Source organism: Loxodonta africana, chromosome 7 (genome assembly GCF_030014295.1).
Source record: "Loxodonta africana isolate mLoxAfr1 chromosome 7, mLoxAfr1.hap2, whole genome shotgun sequence".
NCBI lineage: Eukaryota > Metazoa > Chordata > Mammalia > Proboscidea > Elephantidae > Loxodonta > Loxodonta africana.
Genome location: NC_087348.1, coordinates 113,257,881 through 113,264,532, shown reverse-complemented (window position 1 = coordinate 113,264,532; position 6,652 = coordinate 113,257,881).

The following is a 6,652-nucleotide window of genomic DNA, read 5'->3' as shown; positions in this document are numbered from 1 at the left end:
TTTCCCCAAATGAGCTCTAAGAATGACACAAGAAGTCACAGGGCTGAGTAATAATAGCAGCAGCAGCAGCAGCTAACACTTATTAAGTTTTTGTTTTATTTCTGGCACTGTGCTAAGCACTTTATATTATTTCAATTAATCTCATAAAGTAAGTAGAATTACAATCTCCACTTCACAGATGAGAAAACTCAGGCTCAGAGAGCTCAGTAACAAGTAACTCAAGGAATGTAGGTTTTGAACCTGGCCTGGTTCCAACATTTTTACTCTTGATCACTCTGCAGTGTTCCTCAAAGTATTGTTTATATACTAGTTCCATGGATTTTAATAGATGTTACTTATTTATTTCTTTTTTTTAAAAAAAAAAAAGGGAAGAGGGAGTCTGTGGTTAAATTAATTTGAGATACACTGGGTTAAGCAAAATTTAATAGATTTCCCTGCAGGACTTGTCAGGACCTTTACAAAGCAAATATGCATTGCGAATCTCCAGGAAGAGAATAGCAAATGTCCAACTCCCCTGTCATATATGACCACAAAACCCTTTCTCCTTGAATAGTTACTATGGGCTAATGTGCCATGGAGCACACTTCCAGAAACACTGCATGACTCACCGAGATGAGATTGAACTTACCATATTTAACCCACGAGAACCCAACATACTTTCTCACACCTCCAGAGAAGCATAAAATCTCAGGATAAAACAGTGTGTAAAAAAACTTTTGCTGTAATAGCTGGAAGCAGAAGGGTCTTTCCAGTTTTTTTTGGTTAGATTTCTAAGCTGTCATTGCAATAAACATTTTTTTTTTATTAACTTTTATTGAGCTTCAAGTGAACGTTTACAAATCAAGTCAGACTGTCACATATAAGTTTATATACATCTTACTCGGTACTTCCACTTGCTCTCCCCCTAATGAGTCAGCCCTTCCAGTCTCTCCTTTCGTGACAATTTCACCAGCCTCCAACTCTCTCCATCCTCCCATCCCCCCTCCAGACAGGAGATACCAACACAGTCTCAAGTGTCCACCTGATATAATTAGTTCAGTCTTCATCAGCATCTCTCACCTACCCACTGTCCAGTCCCTTTCATGTCTGATGAGTTGTCTTCAGGGATGGTTCCTGTCCTGTGCCAACAGAAGGTTTGGACCATGACCGCCGGGATTCCTCTAGTCTCAGTCAGACCACTAAGTATGGTCTTTTTATGAGAATTTGGGGTCTGCATCCCACTGATCTCCTGATCCCTCAGGGGTTCTCTGTTGTGCTCCCTGTCAGGGCAGTCGTCGATTGTGGCCGGGCACCAACTAGTTCGTCTAGTCTCACGATGATGTCGGTCTCTGGTTCATGTGGCCCTTTCTGTCTCTTGGGCTCATAGTTATCGTGTGACCTTGGTGTTCTTCATTCTCCTTTGCTCCAGGTGGGTTGAGACCAATTGATGCATCTTAGATGGCCGCTTGTTAGCATTTAAGACCCCAGACGCCACATTTCAAAGTGGGATGCAGAATGTTTTCATAACAGAATTATTTTGCCAATTGACGTAGAAGTCCCCTCAAACCATGGTCCCCAAACCCCCGCCATTGCTCCACTGACCTTTGAAGCATTCATTTTATCCTGGAAACTTCCTTGCTTTTGGTCCAGTCCAGTTGAGCTGACCTTCCATGTATTGAGTGTTGTCCTTCCCTTCACCTAAAGCAGTTCTTATCTACTAATTAATCAGTAAAAAACCCTCTCCCTCCCTCCCTCCCTCCCTCCCCCCCTCGTAACCACAAAAGTATGTGTTCTTCTCAGTTTATACTATTTCTCAAGATCTTAATAATACTGGTCTTATACAATATTTGTCCTTTTGCCTCTGACTAATTTCACTCAGCATAATGCCTTCCAGGTTCCTCCATGTTATGAAATGTCTCACAGATTCCTCACTGTTCTTTATCGATGCGTAGTATTCCATTGTGTGAATATACCATAATTTATTTACCATTCATCCGTTGATGGACACCTTGGTTGCTTCCAGCTTTTTGTTATTGTAAACAGAGCTGCAATAAACATGGGTGTGTATATATCTGTTTGTGTGAAGGCTCTTGTTTCTCTAGGGTATATTCCGAGAAGTGGGATTTCTGGGTTGTATGGTAGTTCTATTTCTAACTGTTTAAGATAACGCCAGATAGATTTCCAAAGTGGTTGTACCGTTCTACATTCCCACCAGCAGTGTATAAGAGTTCCAATCTCTCCGCAGCCTCTCCAACATTTATTATTTTGTGTTTTTGGGATTAATGCCAGCCTTGTTGGAGTGAGATGGAATCTCAACGTAGTTTTAATTTGCATATCTCTAATGGCTAATGATTGAGAGCATTTTCTCATGTATCTGTTAGCTGCCTGAATATCTTCTTTAGTGAAGTGTGTGTTCATATCCTTTGCCCACTTCTTGATTGGGTTGTTTGTCTTTTTGTGGTTGAGTTTTGACAGAATCATATAGATTTTAGAGATCAGGCGCTGGTCGGAGATGTCATAGCTGAAAATTCTTTCCCAGTCTGTAGGTGGTCTTTTACTCTTTTCGTGAAGTCTTTAAATGAGCATACGTGTTTGATTTTTAGGAGCTCCCAGTTATCTTGTTTCTCTTTATCATTTTTGGTAATGTTTTGTATTCTGTTTATGCCTTGTATTATCCCTATTTTTTCTTCCATGATCTTTATCGTTTTAGTCTTTATGTTTAGGTCTTTGATCCACTTGGAGTTAGTTTTTGTGCACGGTGTGAGGTATGGGTCCTGTTTCATTTTTTTGCAAATGGATATCCAGTTATACCAGCACCGTTTGTTAAAAAGACTATCTTTTCCCCAATTAACTGACACTGTGCGTTTGTCAAATATCAGCTGCTCATATATGGATGGATTTATATCTGGGTTCTCAATTCTGTTCCACTGGTCTATGTGCCCGTTGTACCAATGCCAGGCTGTTTTGACTACTGTGGCTGTATAACAGGTTCTGAAATCAGGTAGAGTGAGGCCTCCCACTTTCTTCTCTTTTTCAGTAATGCTTTGCTTATCCGAGGCTTCTTTCCCTTCCCTATGAAGTTGGTGATTTGTTTCTCTATCACCTTAAAAAATGACATTGGAATTTGGATCGGAAGTGCATTGTATATATAGATGGCTTTTGGTAGAACAGGCATTTTCACTATGTTAAGTCTTCCTATCCATGAGCAAGGTATGTTTTTCTACTTAAGTATGTCCTTTTTAATTTCTTGTAGTAGTGCTTTGTAGTTTTCTTTGTATAGGTCTTTTACATCTTTGGTAAGATTTATTCCTAAGTATTTTATCTTCTTGGGGGCTACTGTGAATGGTATTGATTTGGTTATTTCCTCTTCGATGTTCTTTTTGTTGATGTAGAGGAATCCAAGTGATTTTTGTATGTTTATCTTATAACCTGAGACTCTGCCAAACTCTTCTATTAGTTTCAGTAGTTTTCTGGAGGATTCCTTAGGGTTTTCTGTGTATAAGATCATATCATCTACAAATAGAGATAATTTTACTTCCTCCTTGCCAATCCGGATGCCCTTTATTTCTTTGTCTAGCCTAATTGCCCTGGCTAGGACTTCAAGAACAATGTTGAATAAGAGCGGTGATAAAGGGCATCCTTGTCTGGTTCCCGTTCTCAAGGGAAATGCTTTCAGGTTCTCTCCATTTAGAGTGATGTTGGCTATTCGCTTTGCATAGATGCCCTTCATTATGTTGAGGAATTTTCCTTCAATTCCTATTTTGGTGAGAGTTTTTATCATAAATGGGTGTTGGACTTTGTCAAATGCCTTTTCTGCATCAATTGATAAGATCATGTGGTTTTTGTCTTTTGTTTTATTTATGTGGTGGATTACATTAATGGTTTTTCTAATATTAAACCAGCCTTGCATACCTGGTATAAGTCCCACTTGGTCGTGGTGCATTATTTTTTTGATATGTTGTTGGATTCTATTGGCTAGAATTTTGTTGAGGATTTTTGCATCTATGTTCATGAGGGATATAGGTCTATAATTTTCTTTTTTTTGTAATGTCTTTACCTGGTTTTGGTATCAGGGAGATGGTGGCTTCATAGAATGAGTTGGGTAGTATTCCGTCATTTTCTATGCTTTGAAATACCTTTAGTAGTAGTGGTGTTAACTCTTCTCTGAAAGTTTGGTAGAACTCTGCAGTGAAGCCGTCCGGGCCAGGGCTTTTTTTTGTTGGGAGTTTTTTGATTACCGTTTCAATCTCTTTTTTTGTTATGGGTCTATATAGTTGTTCTACTTCTGATTGTGTTAGTTTAGGTAGGTAGTGTTTTTCCAGGAATTCATCCATTTCTTCTAGGTTTGCAAATTTGTTAGAGTACAATTTTTCGTAATAATCTGATATGATTCTTTTAATTTCAGTTGGGTCTGTTGTGATGTGGCCCATCTCGTTTCTTATTCGGGTTATTTGTTTCCTTTCCTGTATTTCTTTAGTCAGTGTGGCCAATGGTTTATCAATTTTGTTAATTTTTTCGAAGAACCAGCTTTTGGCTTTGTTAATTCTTTCAATTGTTTTTCTGTTCTCTAATTCATTTAGTTCAGCTCTAATTTTTAGTATTTGTTTTCTTCTGGTGCCTGATGGATTCTTTTGTTGCTCACTTTCTATTTGTTCAAGTTGTAGGGACAGTTCTCTGATTTTGGCTCTTTCTTCTTTTTGTATGTGTACATTTATCGATAGAAATTGGCCTCTGAGCACTGCTTTTGCTGTGTCCCAGAGGTTTTGATAGGAAGTATTTTCATTCTCGTTGCATTCTATGAATTTCCTTATTCCCTCCTTAATGTCTTCTATAACCCAGTCTTTTTTCAGGAGGGTATTGTTCAGTTTCCAAGTATTTGATTTCTTTTCCCTAGTTTTTCTGTTATTGATTTCTAGTTTTATTGCCTTGTGGTCTGAGAAGATGCTTTGTAATATTTCGATGTTTTGGATTCTGGAAAGGTTTGTTTTATGACCTAATATGTGGTCTATTCTAGAGAATGTTCCATGTGCGCTAGAAAAAAAAGTATACTTTGCAGCTGTTGGGTGGCGAGTTCTGTATAAGTCAATGAGGTCAAGTTGGTTGATGGTTGTAATTAGGTCTTCCGTGTCTCTACTGAGCTTTTTAGTGGATGTCCTGTCCTTCTCCAAAAGTGGTGTGTTGAAGTCTCCTACTATAATTGTGGAGGTGTCTATCTCACTTTTCAGTTCTGTTAAAATTTGATTCATGTATCTTGCAGCCCTGTCATTGGATGCATAAATATTTAATATGGTTATGTCTTCCTGATCAATTCTCCCTTTTATCATTATGTAGTGTACTTCTTTATCCTTTGTGGTGGATTTAAGTCTAAAGTCTACTTTGTCAGAAATTAATATTGCTACTCCTCTTCTTTTTTGCTTATTGTTTGCTTGATATATTTTTTTCCATCCTTTGAGTTTTAGTTTGTTTGTGTCTCTAAGGCTAAGGTGTGTCTCTTGTAGGCAGCATATAGATGGATCGTGTTTCTTTATCCAGTCCGAGACTCTCTGTCTCTTTATTGGTGCATTTAATCCATTTACATTCAGCGTAATTATAGATAAATCAGTGTTTAGTGTTGTCATTTTGATGCCTTTTTATGTGTGTTGTTGACAATTTCATTTTTCCACTTGCTTCTTTGTGCTGAGACTTTTTTCTTAGTAAATTGTGAGATCCTCATTTTCGTAGTGTTTGACTTTATGTTTGTTGAGTCATTACGTTTTTCTTGGCTTTTATCTTGAGTTATGGAGTTGTTATACCTCTTTGTGGTTACCTTAATATCTACCCCTATTTTTCTAAGTAAAAACCTAACTTGTATTGTTCTATATCGCCTTGTATCACTCTCCATATGGCAGTTCTATGCCACCTGTATTTAGTCCCTCTTTTTGATTATTGTGATCTTTTACATATTAACTTCAATGATTCCCTGTTATGAGCATTTTTTTTTAATTAATCTTAATTTGTTTTTGTGATTTCCCTATTTGAGTTGATATCAGGATGTTCTGTTTCGTGACCTTGTGTGGTGCTGGTATCTGATATTATTGGTTTTCTGACCAAAGAATTTCCTTTAGTATTTCTTGTAGCTTTGGTTTGGTTTTTGCAAATTCTCTAAGCTTGTGTTTGTCTGTAAATATCTTAATTTCGCCTTCATATTTCAGAGAGAGTTTTGCTGGATATATGATCCTTGACTGGCAGTTTTTCTCCTTCAGTGTTCTGTATACGTCATCCCATTGCCTTCTTGCCTGCATGGTTTCTGCTGAGTAGTCTGAACTTATTCTTATTGATTCTCCCTTGAAGGAAACCTTTCTTTTCTCCCTGGCTGCTTTTAAAATTTTCTCTTTATCTTTGATTTTGGCAAGTTTGATGATAATATGTCTTGGTGTTTTTCTTTTTGGATCAATCTTAAATGGGGTTCGATGAGCATCTTGGATAGATATCCTTTTGTCTTTCATGATGTCAGGGAAGTTTTCTGTCAGCAGATCTTCAACTATTTTCTCTGTGTTTTCTGTCCTCCCTCCCTGTTCTGGGACTCCAATCACACGCAACTTATCCTTCTTGATAGAGTCCCACATGATTCTTAGGGTTTCTTCATTTTTTTTCATTCTTTTATCTGATTTTTTTTCAGCTATGTTGGTGTTAA